General features: G+C 37.7%; 1 pseudogene; it reads right to left on the bottom strand.

The window, feature by feature from the left end:
- Positions 1–1,960: 1,960 nt before the first annotated feature.
- On the bottom strand, positions 1,961–2,081 carry LOC115029116 (annotated as a pseudogene).
- Between the last annotated feature and the right edge of the window lie 12,479 nt (positions 2,082–14,560).

The following is a 14,560-nucleotide window of genomic DNA, read 5'->3' as shown; positions in this document are numbered from 1 at the left end:
AATAGAGCCACCAAAGATTTTCCTTGAAAATGTACTATCCCTTTGGGTTCAGACCATCACCATGCCTACCCTCAATCTCTAGCAACCTCGGATCCATTCTCTGTCATTATACTATTGACTTTTCTAAAATCCCATCTGAACTGAAGACAATAGTCTGGCTTTTTCACTAAGCACAATGTACTTGAGGTTCACCCATATGCACCTGAAGTGTATCCCTCTTGTTGCTTAGAAATATTTATTTTTATGGATACTGCACAATTTATATAATGGTTAACATTGTGTCCATTGTGGGGGTATTATGTATTAAACTACCATATACAGTCATTAATGATTTTCACTTCAACATATATATTATCTCTCTTGGGCATATACATACCAGTGAGCTAAGTATGTATAACAGTCATGTTCTTTCCCTTGTAATAAACTACCCATTTTCCAAAATGGTTGCACCATTTTACATTTGATGGTTTGAGTTTCTCTGCAACCCCAGCATTTGGTAATTTAGTACTGTTAGATTTTTTATTTTAGTTGTCTTAGAGCACTGGTTCTCAACCTTCCTAATGCTGCAACCCTTTAATACAGTTCCTCATGTTGTACTGATACCTGTGGTGGTTTGAATCCATATGGCCTCATGTGTTTAAATGTGTAGCCATAGGGAGTGACACTCTTAAAAAGTATAGCCTTCTTAGAGAAAGTATGGCCTTGTTAGATAAGTGGGTTACTGTAGAGGCAGGACCTTTAGGTCATATATCTCAAGGTATGCAGTGTGTCAGTCTTTTGCTGTCTGAGGATCAAGATGTAGAACTCTCAGCTACTTCTCCAGCACCATGTCTGCCATGCTTCTCACTGTGATAATAATGGACTAAACCTCTGAAACTGTAAGCCAGCCCCAATTAACTGCTTTCCTTATTATTAGTTGCCTTGGTTATGGTGTCACAGCAATAAAACCCTAAGACAATCCCCAGCCATAAATGTATTTCTTTGGTACTTCAAAACTGTAATTTTGCTAGTTATAAACCATAATGAAAATATCTGCTATATAGAATATATGATATTCGGCCCCAAAGAAATTGTAACTCAGAAGTTGAGATCTACTATCATAGAGGATAGTGAAATAATTTTGACTTGAATCTGGCTTGATACTTGGCCCAAACAGCTCCTGTAGATAGTAAATCATATATCCCAGCTTGATGTGGAAATAGGCTATAACCTAAACTAAGAGTATACCTTTGTCAGTGTCTTTGGAGTGGGTGTGGGAGATGCTGCATAGTTTTATGTCAGCTTCATATAAGCTAGAGTTTCTGAAAGGAGTGAACCTCAATTGATAAAATACCTTCATAAGACCTGGCTGTAGGGCATTTTCTTAATTAGTGATTGATCTAGCCCATTGTGGCTGGTGCTATCATTGGGTTGGTGATCCTGGGTTCTGTAAGGAAGCAGACTGAGCACGCCATAAAGAGTGGGCCAATAAGTAGCATCCTCCATGACCTCTGCATCAGCTCCTCCCTCCAGGTTTGAGTTCTTGTCCTGACTTTGTACAATGATGAACAGTGGCATAGAAGTGTAAATCAAATAAACCCTTTCCTACCAAAGTTGTTTTGGTCACGGTGTTCCATCACAGCAATAGTAACCCTACCCAAGAGAGATGGTCCTATTTGTTTATTTTGAGACAGTCTTTCTATGCAGCCCAGGTATGCCTCAAGTTACCATTTCTCCTACTTCAGCTTCCTTAAAGATGATCTTGCAGGTCTGTACCATACAGCCAGGTTAAGAGGCTCTCAAACAATTAAATCTCGGCCAGTCACATTTATATTTCAATCATAGGCCACAAAAGGTAACTGTCTTTGAGCAGTCAGGTTGTTCCTGTTTCTCATTCTTCTTCATCTCTTATCTCTATTTTTTTTTTTTCCTTAGAAACACTAGTTATTTTGAAAAGCATTCCCAGTAACCTGGGAATAAAGACTGTTCTTGTGCAAATCAGTATCTGATACCAGTTAGATGGTGACAGCCTTGCCAATATGCAAGAATAAGGTCTTCCATGAGGTTCCGTCTTTACAAATATTATTACTTTGGCTATGAATGTCACCTGCACCTGTGGTGAATGCCGTTCAACCATCTTTGGAATAGTGTGTGTTTCTATAGCCCCTTTTCTTGGCCAAGTATACTATGTTAGTTGAACTGGTTTCAGTTTTTCTTTTAAGAATAGTAATAGCTCAATTGTGGCCTTAATTTGCATTTCCCCAGTGACTAATGCTACAGAGCTGGTTTCATGTGCTAATTTACCATGTGTATCCAGTTTGTCAAAGTTTTCACATCTTTTGTCCTCTTGAAAAAAATTGGGAATTGGATTACTTTCATTTTTTTAAGCTTTGTTTTACACACACACACACACACACACACACACANCACACACACACACACATACACACACACACACAGAGAGAGAGAGAGAGAGAGAGAGAGAGAGAGATAGAGAGACAGAGACAGAGACAGAGAGACAGAGACAGAGAGACAGAGAGAGACAGAGACAGAGAGAGATAGAGATAGAGACACTTCCTTGTTAGTAGATGTCTTGTCAATGTTTGCCCTGGGCCTATGTCTTCCCTTTTTTATTCTCTTAAAATTGTCTTTGGCAAAGCAACCTTGCTTATAATTTTGATGAGTTCCAATTTATCATTTTTTTTCCTGTTACAGAAATGTTGATGGTATGTTCAAGAACTTTGCTTACATCAAGGTCACAAAGATTTTCTTATGCATGCTTTCCCTCAAGTCTTAGAACTTCCCAATGGTATTCAACTCCATTGCCCATTCATTTCTGACTGAGGGAATCTCTGGCTCCACTTTCTGTTATTTGAAGTTGAACTGTCTGCTAAAAAGACAGTTCCCCAACTGAATTACCTTTGCACCTGTGGCAAAAATCAATTGACTAATATCTGTGTAGGCCTATTTTTGGCATCCATGCTCTGTATTACCCTGTGTGTCTATCTTTGTCAGTACTGTACTATCATATTTAATGTAGCTTTACAGTAGAATTAGCCTTTGAACATCAGGACTAGGAGGAAATTCTGTAAGGTACGTTAACCAATTTTCTCTTCAATATTCTTACCTAAGCAAAAGAATTGTTTCTCAAACATTACACTGTCTTCTAAGCTCAACTTAGATATTGATTATAAATCTAGAATAAATGGTACCTATACTTTTTTTTAACCCCTTTATTGGATAGAGTGAGACCTCAGTCCATGTGGCATTTATCTGGTGTTTTCCCAAATTAATGGCAATAAATAAATAAATAAAAAGAAAATAAATTACAAGAAAACCATCTACTAAGCCCCCATCTGTGAAACATCCCTTGCAGGCCCCTGGATTCTGCCTAAGCATCCAGATTGTGATAATACATTACCAGCCATTAATAACCAGCTTCCTGTCTCGTGGAGTGGCAGGTGGTAGGACCTACCTCTTATGATTGACTCATCCTAGTTAAGCCTTTTGAGGAGTGACACTTCAGTAAGAGTAAAGCTAAATGATATCTGATTGGGAGAATTTTCTTATAAAAGTAGTTTGATTTCTAGTGCCTCAAAAATTGAACTTTTTGTCTTTTTAGCAGATATGCTTCAATTTCCAGTTTGTGCGTGAGCCCAGTGAATAGATAAATGTTATTTTCATCAAGTTTTTGTACCAGCTGTTATTTTCCCCTAAAAAGCAAATAAGTATTGCAACTTCTTTTTTTTTTTTTTTTGCAACTTCTTAAAAAAAGAAAAAAAGATTTTTGCATTACTATTTTGTTGTTGTTTGTTGTTTTGATATTTTCCCAAAGTCACCACTCAAGTCGTGGCCTGTTACTCACAGAGATGGTGGGAGAATCCTAAGTGCTTCAGATACATCTGTACACCTCGAAGGCAGAGCCTCTGTCTGTCTGCTGAATCCAATTCCTGCTTTATTTTGTGTTTGTCATTTTCTTGGCTCTGATAGGCTTAGGGACTTTAAAAGACAGGGTATTTGTTTTGGATTGAAATCTTTATCATTAGAAGATAAAATATTATAAATGCATCATAAAGAACCATATTGAAATATTATGTGTTAAAATGTTGGTCAGAAAATATGTACTTAAAATTTTTCATTGCAAAAATCATGTTTCTTACTTTAGGAAAGATGAAAAGCATGCAAAGGAAAGAGACTGTGGTTAAGCTTAGGGACAGGGCACACATTGAGCTCGCTTGTTACTAGCTGTCTCATAGAAGTTGGACTAGATTTCCTTAACATCTCTATAGAAGTCTTTGGTACATAAAACGCCATATCCTCAGATAAAAGGAAATTAAATTGCAACTGAATTGTTTCTAATACTGAGAAGCACTGGCTTCCTGTGGCCAATTAAATTCCTGTTTGAAATTCAACATTTTATAATGCTTGGTGATAAATTATTTTTGGCTTTGGATTGGTGACACCCTAGGGCAGAAGTTTAAAGACCTTACTATACATTATGGATCACCTGGGAGCTTGTTAAAATTTAGATCTCTGGGTCCCAGTGCTTAGTGATTTAGCAGGTCTGGGAAGTAGCCAATAATCTGCATTTTAAGAACCTTGTTTGCAGCCCTTTTTGTCATTTTTCACAAGGTTGCCACATTTTCCAAACAAATTCTTTTTCTCTTACTGAACATTAAAAGTAGCATTTGTGAGTCTTAGTGATGGAACATCAAGGCTTACCTGTAACTAATTTAGAATTCCTGGGTGTAAACTAAGACATAGCATTCAATAAGTATTTAATACACAGACTTTGGCTAGACTTCTTTCAATTAGAAGTTATTAGTTGCACAATTTCCATTTTCAGGTTATCTGTGCACTTGCAGATAGTATTAGATAAGGGTGGAGCCCAGGCATTGGTACCTAGGGAATTTCACAAAGTTCTTTTATAATCATTTATTGCCTACTGTGCCCTTAATGGTGTTACTCAGGATCCCATTAGGTTAGCTGTGAGTTTACTAATTGGTCCCCTGATAGTAGCCAGAGGGTGTCAAACCCTTTTGCTCCATCCCATAATGGTCATGCCAGGGACAAGACAGAAGTTGCTGGTTTCAACCCTGTTTCCTTTCCAAGGATAAGGCACACTGCTTTCTACAGTACAACAGGAATCTCTCACTTTGGAATGTACCCATGACCTACTTTTAAAAGAAATTTAGAGATGGTGCCAAACCCAGTCAAAGATTAGACTACCCACTAGCTATTCTGAAGAATTAGAGTGACATGATGTTATCTGCTACATCAACAGCTTTAATACATTTTGAACAGGGTTTTCTCCTACCTCTGTTGATTCTTAGACTAGATGAAACGTGTCTAGTGTCTGGACTCAAAGCAGTTGCACAAACAAACTCATGCAAGTTGTTTCTGTACATATACAACAAATGTTTGTTTGGATATAATGTATCTCCTTGAAGAATACTTGGTTGAAACCTTCATCTCTAGCTAGGAAGTCCAATAACTGAGAAGTGGCTGGATTATGAGAACTTTGATTTTGTCTGTAAAGAAAATATCTTCTGTATTGTATGGATGCATCACCTGTCAATTAAAAACCTTTGACTTATGGCTTAGGCAAGAGATAGAGGTGGGACATCCAGGAGAAGAAAGAATTCTGTGATAGAGGAAGGCAGGGATATTGGGCCAGGAAGATGCAATGAGATGGAGGCATGGTACCCGAGCAAAGTAACCAGCCATATGACAGAATGTAGGTTTAAACAAACGGGTTATCTTAAGCTATGAATCTAGTAAGAGAAGAGCCTAGCTATATGGCTAAGGTATCTGTAAATATATTTTGAGACTGAATTTTTTTCTGGGAGCATGAAGCTGGGAAGAAAAACTGGGCCTAACTTTAGCATTGTCTGTGGTTTTATAATTTGATGTCAGTATTGAGAAGTAGTGGAGATATTAGGAAATAGCTACTGGGGTTATGCACTGAGAAGATATACTTTGTCCCAGGCCTTCCACATTGGTCTTTTTTCTATGGTGTTGCATCCTCTCCCACATGTATCCATTGCTACAAAGTTTCTCTCTTAGACTTCTAGGCTATGGAGTCATAGATCAAAACTCCTGAAGCATGAGCCAAAATAAGTCATTCCATTTTCAAATTATTTCTGTCTCAATGGTAATGGTTGACAAATCAGGGCTGAAAAGATGGGTCAGTTATTAAGAGTGCTGGATACTCTCATACATGGTACCTCACAAACATTTGTAACACCCTCTCTCACACCCTCTTCTGACCTTCATTGGCACTGTATGAATGTAGTAGTATACAAACATACATGAGGGTAAGGCATTCATAACCATAAAATTAAAAGAAAATAAAATATTTTTTAAAATAGCTGACAAACCTAAAAGGTAATTAGATTTGCTGACCTTGTATTTATATTCATAATTCCTCAGATGAGAATCCTAAGAAACTTTCCCTTGTTGAAATGAATCTAGTGCTTGTGGTTCATGTATAAATACTTGACCTAATAAAGTATTTCTGGATTTTTGGAATCCTCAGTTTGCACCACTTAACAGTCTTTTGGATTGTGACCTGGAGGAGTTCTGTTTCTGCCAAGGACTCATTCCTAATTACTCCAGCAAGACTGTGCTGCCTCGACTTTAATTGGTTCAGTGTGTTTCTGAGTGATTGATCTCATCTATTCTATTTGTGCTGGTGTCTTTAATATCAATGTCTGTATTTTCTAGAGCTATTCACCTATAGCTGTAGTTTTGTTTAGTAGAAGTTCTGTAGCCACAGATATTGTGCAGAGTGCTTCTGCCCTGGGAAGATAGGCTGAGGGCGCTGGAACGATAGGCTGAAGAGCCACCACAACCGATAGCTTAATCTAGGCACCGAGGAGCCTGTGTGTGATACAGGATCTGCTGCTTCATTGTCTGACTGGACTAAGTAAATGGATAAGACTCAATTCATCACAAGAAAGTGGAGGTGACAATAGTACTTATGTCATGGGGTAAAGCGTTAAATCACTTAACATACGCAAAAGCTCTTAGTACAACTAAGTAGTATTGGTGAAATAGATACCATTTCCAAAGCTTGTCCTAAGATTCTGAGCAAATTGATTTTGGAGTGGGGCTTAGGCATTGATGTATTATAAAAACTCTAACATGGTTTTCCTATGCAGTTAGGATTGAGTCACTGGACTATGTGAGTTTCAAAGTCTAGGCTAATAGATACTATCATGGATTTATATATTTACGTCTTGTCTCTTCACTTTGCTCAATTTAGAGCTGTTTGTGTTATTAACTTCTGTTTGGAAAGCATCTTAGGAAGGCAAGACACATTAACAACAAATGCACACTAGCTATACTTCATAATGGTAGATTCTTCATTACTCTTTCTTAATGCACACACACATACACACAGATATGATTGTGTTAGGGTGAGTACATGTGCATATACACGTGTGTTGATGCTGGAGGATAACCTTGAGTATCATAAGAGATTCATCCTATCCATGTCCTTTGTGTCAGGGTCTCCTATTAGCCAGTTCTCAAAAGGTAGGCTAGTATTGTGTGATAAAACATTTCCTGCGGAGACAAAACACACTCATCTACTCACTCCAGACAGGGATCCCATGACAGTCTAAAGTACGCATTACACAAAAGTCCAACACAGTGAACCAATGCGTTTTCTTGGGATTATTTACAGGAACACAAATAATTCAAAGACAGCTGCATCACCAAAGCCCACAAAGCTGGGAACCTGGAGCACACTGCACAGCTTGCAGGTAGGTCAATAAGTTGGAGCGTGTCCTATCCAGGCACCCCCGCTGGTCTAAACCTCTCCCACGCAGCTGGGTAGTTTCTGCCTCTTCCACAAAGCAGGTGTGGTCTCAGAGTCCGCTTTGAAGCTCAGCTTCCTTCTGTCTTAAGGGAGACTCTCAGCTTTTATTTTTTACTCTGGTAGAAAGGGGCCCAGCAAATCTGGTCAATTTCAAGGATTTTTCGAAGCTTTTCTGGAAGCTTCCCTGTAGGATGGAATGTTTTCATCTTAGAAGAAACTTATGCCACAGCTAGACTGGCTGCCCAGTGAACGTCCGTGGATCCTTATGCCTCTGTCTCCTAAGCACTGATTTTATAGACATTCTTTCATGTGGGATCTGGTAGGACTCACATCCATGTGCTTTCCTGGTAAAGTGCTCACTGAGACATCCTCCTAACCCAGATCATATTCTCTCTCTCTCTCCCTCCCTCTCCCTCTCCTTCCCTCCCCCCACCTCCCAGCCTCCCTCAGCCTGGAAGCAAGCTGATTCAGATTTTGCTGCCACTGAATATGAGATCACCTGGGGTGTAGCCTTCCGATTTAGATGGCTATATTGTTATGTCAACTACTGCTGCCCTTTTCAGAGACTCTGCTACCTGCTGGGAGAACCTTGAGACTTTCGGGAGACACATCCTATTCTGCACGTCTACAGGCTGGTTCCAGGCACCAAGAATGGATTGGCAGGGGATGAGCCTCCCCTCTTTATAAGCACAGACTCTTAATAAACTTTGGGGCCTTGATCAGAGAAAAATTTGTCTAGTTTCTTTCAGCCCCAGCCTGCCCTTCAGGAGTACCTGGTTCATGTAAGCTGTGGGCAGCTTACAGCTCTCTCTCTCTCTCTCTCTCTCTCTCTCTCTCTCTCTCTCTCTCTCTCCTCCTTGTCCTCTTCCTCCTCCTCTTCCTTCTCCTGTTTTTCTTAAGTCATGGTCTCACTTTGTAGCCCTGGCTAATTCACAGAGATCTGCCTACCTCTACCTCCTGAGTGCTGGCTGCAAAGGTGTGCCACCATAGCTGGCCCCAGCCCAGATTCTTAATGATTTTAATTCAAGCAGATTTTCAAGCTTAAAGCATGATAATGTTCTTTAGCTATTTTAGCTCACTGACCAATAACATCATATGGAAATTCATAGCTTCACAATAAATATGATTTGGTTGTTAAATTCAGGGTATACACACTCATGTAGAACAGTCAAACATATTCATTCCATATTTGGTGCCTGGTGAGTTATAATGAGTTGGACTACCAGGCCATTACTTAATTATACTCTTGAATGAATTAACACTTCTCAAATGTGAGAAAAGCATACCTAGCTTTATCACTTCTTTCAGTGAATTGGTTGGAACATCCAAAAGATTGCAGTACAGTTCTGAAAAAGTCCAAGTGTGGCTCATATTAAAGAATCGAGTTTATAAGTATATAAGTTTATATAACTTTGGGGCCCTACCATGTAATCTTGATAATTTTTTTTATAAAGTAAGAAGATGCAAATGAGTAGTGAGAAAGAAACTATAATTACCTACAATTTCATAACTTAAAAAGTTATCACCAAGAACATTATATATTGAGAGAGAGAGAGAGAGAGAGAGAGAGAGAGAGAGAGAGAACATGAAAAGGAATGAGATTATATACACATATGCAAAAGATTAGTCTACAGGTGAAATTTTACAAGTATGCTATTAAGATATTTTCTCAGAGTATTGTTTATAAGGCAACACAATTTTTAACTTTTATCTTTAGTATGCTAGGTGGCATCAACTCAAGATAAAGAATGCAAGCAAGAGGAGTATTGATATTGCTCAGGGCAGAAAGACAGGGTTATGAAGAATGGTGGATATTATTTTAGAGTATCATTTTACCAATAAATTATTTCTAGCATTGTTGAAAATGTGGGAATAAAATTTATGGATAAATATAGGATCTTAAAAGTACTTCAGAGAGAATTAGTTTAAGTTCACTGTTGCCTTTTTCAGAGTACCTGAATGTATAATACTCATTCATGTAATTATATGAATGAATTCAAGAAATGCTAAATATATAAAGACTATAACTATAGTCCCTGATATGGTTTGAATGTATTTCTCAAAGTTCATGTGTAGGAAGCTAGTTCCTTAGTACAAAGTAGTGGTACCTGTAACCATGAACATATACATTCTTATTTCTTATAAATTAGCCTGTCTCAAACCTTAGCGTGATGGTACACACCTGTAATCTCAGCATTTGGGAGACAGAAGCAGAAGGATTAGGAGTTCAAAGGGTCAGTCTTGGATATATAGTGAGCTAAAGACAGACTGGGCTATATGGTTATGGTGGGCTATTGTACAGTGCCCCAAACCAATTATCCATTCTCAGATATTCCTAGATAGCAATGCAAAAGGACTACTAAGACATTGCCTATAACCTTGGACATGAGGATTCCTGCTGGGTTCATACACATTCTTACAAGGCCTCACTCTGAAACTAAGTACTTGCACAACACATTGGCCTTATGTTTTAGGTACTTTTCTTATTGCTGTGACCAACTGCTTGACAGAAAGCAATGTAAAGAACTTGACTTGAGCTGTATGGTTTTAGATACCTGTTCATTGAGTCTTGGTTATCCTCATAATTTCAGATAGGTCATGGGATATTAAAGGTAAGTTGTGCCATTAATTTTAAACTAAATAGAAGGTATGGTCCTGGCTGTCACACTTCCAATATTTACTAGTGGGTTCCAAATATTTCTACTTGCCTGTTAGCAAATATAAGTTTTAGAAAGGTGTCTGGAATGTAGAAGACAGGAGAAGCCCTTGCTAAAAGTTCAATGTCTTTAGAGCTGAAATAATCCAGAAATCCTGAAATAATTAATAAATTACCTTATTTACAGCAATAGATTGTTTAAGATAACTGGCCTGTAGAGATAAATGCACCAAATGATTTTAGGACATTATTTATAATGATAAAAATAGTAAAAAAAAGATCTGATTATCTATCACTGACTATATTCTATTTTATATTGCAAATTTAAATGATCACGATACTCAAGATATATTGAGTTAAAAAATAGATAATACTTCGAATAAAAGAAGTTAGACACAAGAAAATATATATGATCTAAATCTAAAACAAAAACAACAACAACAAGAACAAGAACAACAAGAACAAGAACAACAACAACAAAACAACTCTAAACTTTGGAGCTGCAGATCAGCAGTTAAGAGCAGTTACTACTCTTGGAGAAACCCTGGTTTGCTTCTTAGCACCTGCACTGTAGCTCACAACTGCTTGTAACTTCAGTTCTAGGGGATCCAATGCCTTCTAGCTTCCTGCGTGCACATGTTACACAAAACTCCCACAGGTGTGCACATACATGTAAAACAATTAAACAATCCTTTTAAAAAAAACTTAAAATCAAGAAATTATAGTGTTTATGGATGTATGTGTATATGTGGTAAAATTAAGAAAGAATAAAATAATTGCTAACTCAACATGACTAGTGAAGGCCTTTGAGAGGTAGGCTGTATAGGGCAGTGAGTAAGAGGTGGGATATGGAGCCTCTAAAGGCTGGCAATGTTTTGCTGTTTAGTTTGTCTGGTGAAGTTAGGCAACTTGCTTTGTTGGTCCCTTTGTTACCTGTGTGCATGTTAGAGTTTACAGTGATAACTATCTGGAAACACATTTCATAGCTTACATGAAATTTCACAAGAAGTCCACAAACACAGGAAGAGCTATGGATATTCATTACTATTTTTAGGTTGTACAAATGTGGCATAGGGATAATTTTACTTTTATAATTTGCATTTTCTTCCCTAACCATATGTTTCTTTACTTAAAATACCTCTTAAAATATTGCATGCTATAGACTACTCCATTTTGATCTACTTCTATATTATTTATATTTATTCATAATTATGTTACTATAAAATGTTATCAAAACTTGCATCTATGTTCATATGTGTTCACATCTGTGATACTATTCATATATAGCTGTGCTTTTGGAGATTTCTGAGCTATCACTTCCAACAGTGGTCACTGCTAACAGAAGCATATGGAGATAATGCTTTGAGAGAGGAGAGCCTTTATTTTTATTACAGAAAATTATGATTTGTCTCGATGTTTTCTTTAACAATGTAAGTGTGTTACTTTTTAATTAATAGCACATGCTATATGCAGTACATTTTGTCATCTACACAGAATTGTTTTGAAGGAATAAAGAGTCCATTTAAATGTCTATCAATTTGTTTTGGTGGAGAAAGCTCACCTATATTGTAGAATATAAACTTCATCTTCTTTGGCACATGGCAGAGCCTCTGGTAATAGGCCTATTGAGACCTTTGAAATTAATCATGGAGGCCCTCTGTCATGGCTATTCCTGGTTGTCAACTTGATCATATCTGCAATAAACTACAATCTAGAATTGGAGGGCTCACCTGTGATCCACATTTTTAGGCTGGCTGATACAAGTTTCTGATCTGGATCTTGGCATGGAAATCTTGAGGCATAGTAGCCTTAAAAAGCTTAGGCACAGGTGAAATAGTACATCCCTTTAATCCCAGGAGACTAAGGCAAGGGGATCTATGAGTTCAGGGTCAGCCTGAGATAAAGCAAGTCCCAGATCCAGGCATGGTGGTACACACCTTTCATCTGGGCTACACCTTCTACTGGGGACCTACACAAGGACATTGGAAGAAGGAAGATTCACTCTTCTTTGCCTGCTGGCATTTACTTGCCAGCACATCTGTTGGAATCTATTTCTACATAAGACCAGCTGAAACAACTAGCCTCGTGGACTGAACAACTATTAGATTCTTGGACTAGATTCAAAGTTGACCATTGTTGGGGTAGTTTGACTACAAACTGTAAGTCATCACAATAAATTCCCTCAATATAAATAGACATTCCATAAGTTCTGTGTCTTTAGAGAACCCTGACTAATACACCCTCTTTAACACAAAACATACTTCCCAGCTAGTAGAAGGTATTCGAGAACATGTCTTGAATTCACTCGTAAACAGTACAGTGATTAAATGATATGTGACCTATTAAACTTTCACTGCTGGTTATATTTCAGATTTTTCCTTATTTTTTGTTGTTTGTGAGAAGATTGATGTAGAGAACATAATTGATAGAATATAAGTGATTTGTTTCTACAAGTAAAAATAAGGACATTAACGTTTTGGGTCACCTAGTATTTTTAAAATGTCCAAAAAGCACTAAATATTTTTAAACTATTAATAATTATGTTGTGTTCTAGTTTTTCTGTGAAATATAGAGTCAAGACCTAACAACCAATCAAGAAATACTGATTTAAAGACTAAATATAATATAGGGAGATGAGCTGCTATTAATTATTGTTATATAAATCTGATTGGATAATTAAGCTTTAAGAGTCATGATTCTACTGGGTAATTAGGTGTTGAGATGGCTGATTGTGGGGTGCATGGGGCATTTTGTGAAAGCGAGAGGAACTCTCCAGGCCCTGTCTGAGAGATGGCCCAGTGGGAGCCCTGTGGCCTGCCAGGGCCTTTGAGTTATAGGGCCAAGAGACCAAGTGAGTGAGATTATCTGCTGCAGAGGCTAGCTTCAGATATTTCCGGCAACAAGTAGTAGTTTAAAAATTGGGAAATACTTAACAAGGATTGAAAGTAGAAAATGAGGCTTTAATATTCTACTTCCTGCACCTTTGTAAACTATGGGTTTGTATGAGTATTCAGAAAGAAAATGAAGGCCTAAGGGATAAGGAAACAAAAGATTTAAAACATTGAAGTCTATAGGTTACTAGACTTTAGTAGATTTTTCTATTACCACCTTCCCTCACATCTGTTTTATTTCCCTTGCATTCTTAGGGTTGTTTTATTTTTACATTACTAAGGCAAATCATCTGGAACAGACTAAGTTTTGAATTTGCAGATGTAGATGCTGTAGATGAAAGAAACATAATCTATTCTTGCTTTGTAAGCAGCAGGCTCTTGGGAATGATTGGAGATGTTACTTTAAGAAAATAGAAGTTCTGCCTCCTAAAGGGCACTTGTCAACAGACAAGATGTTTCTATTTGAAGTCATTTGCTACAATCTTTGCAGACTTTTTTTCCTTAATAGCTCTTAGATCTGTTACTTCTCAAAGGATATTCTTAGAATACAAGTCCATTTAGTTCCAGAGCACACAAATTCCATGTTGGAGCAGCTGTGCTATGTTCCTGAATGGAGAAATGACTTCTTCAGCACATTTAAAGCCAGACATCATTCCTGATGATATTTTAAAACAGGAATTATTTTCATTTTTACTCCTTTATTGTATAAGGGTCTGGGGGTGGGGTTTAGAGAAGTGTTTTGATTTTGATGAGTTCTTCATTTTTTTTTCTTTCCTTTTCTCTCTCTCTCTCTCTCTCTCCTTTTATTTTTTCACAGTACAGTCCTTACCCCCTCCCCTCTGTTCGGCCCTCTGACAGTTCCTTCTCCACTATCTCCAAGAAGATGTCCCCAAATCCCACACACCAAACCAAGCCTACCTATTCCCTGGGGCAAGTCTCTCAAGGTGCATCTTCTCTCACAGAGGTCAGGATCTTCTGGCTTTCATAGTCTCTGGTGAGAAGTCTGGTTTAATACTAATAGGTCTGCCTTTATATGTTACTTGACCTTTCTCCCTTACGGCTTTTAATATTTTATCTTTATGTAGTGCATTTGTTATTCTGATTATTATGTGTCGGGAGGAAATTCTTTTCTGGTCCAGTGTATTTTGAATTCTGTAGGTTTCTTGCTATGTTCATGGGCATCTCTTTCTTTAGGTTAGACAAGTTTTA

The sequence above is a fragment of the Mus caroli genome, chromosome 13 (genome assembly GCF_900094665.2).
Source record: "Mus caroli chromosome 13, CAROLI_EIJ_v1.1, whole genome shotgun sequence".
NCBI classification, from domain to species: Eukaryota; Metazoa; Chordata; class Mammalia; order Rodentia; family Muridae; genus Mus; species Mus caroli.
Note: the sequence above shows the minus strand (reverse complement) of the source record. Positions and strands in the feature narration are given on the sequence as shown.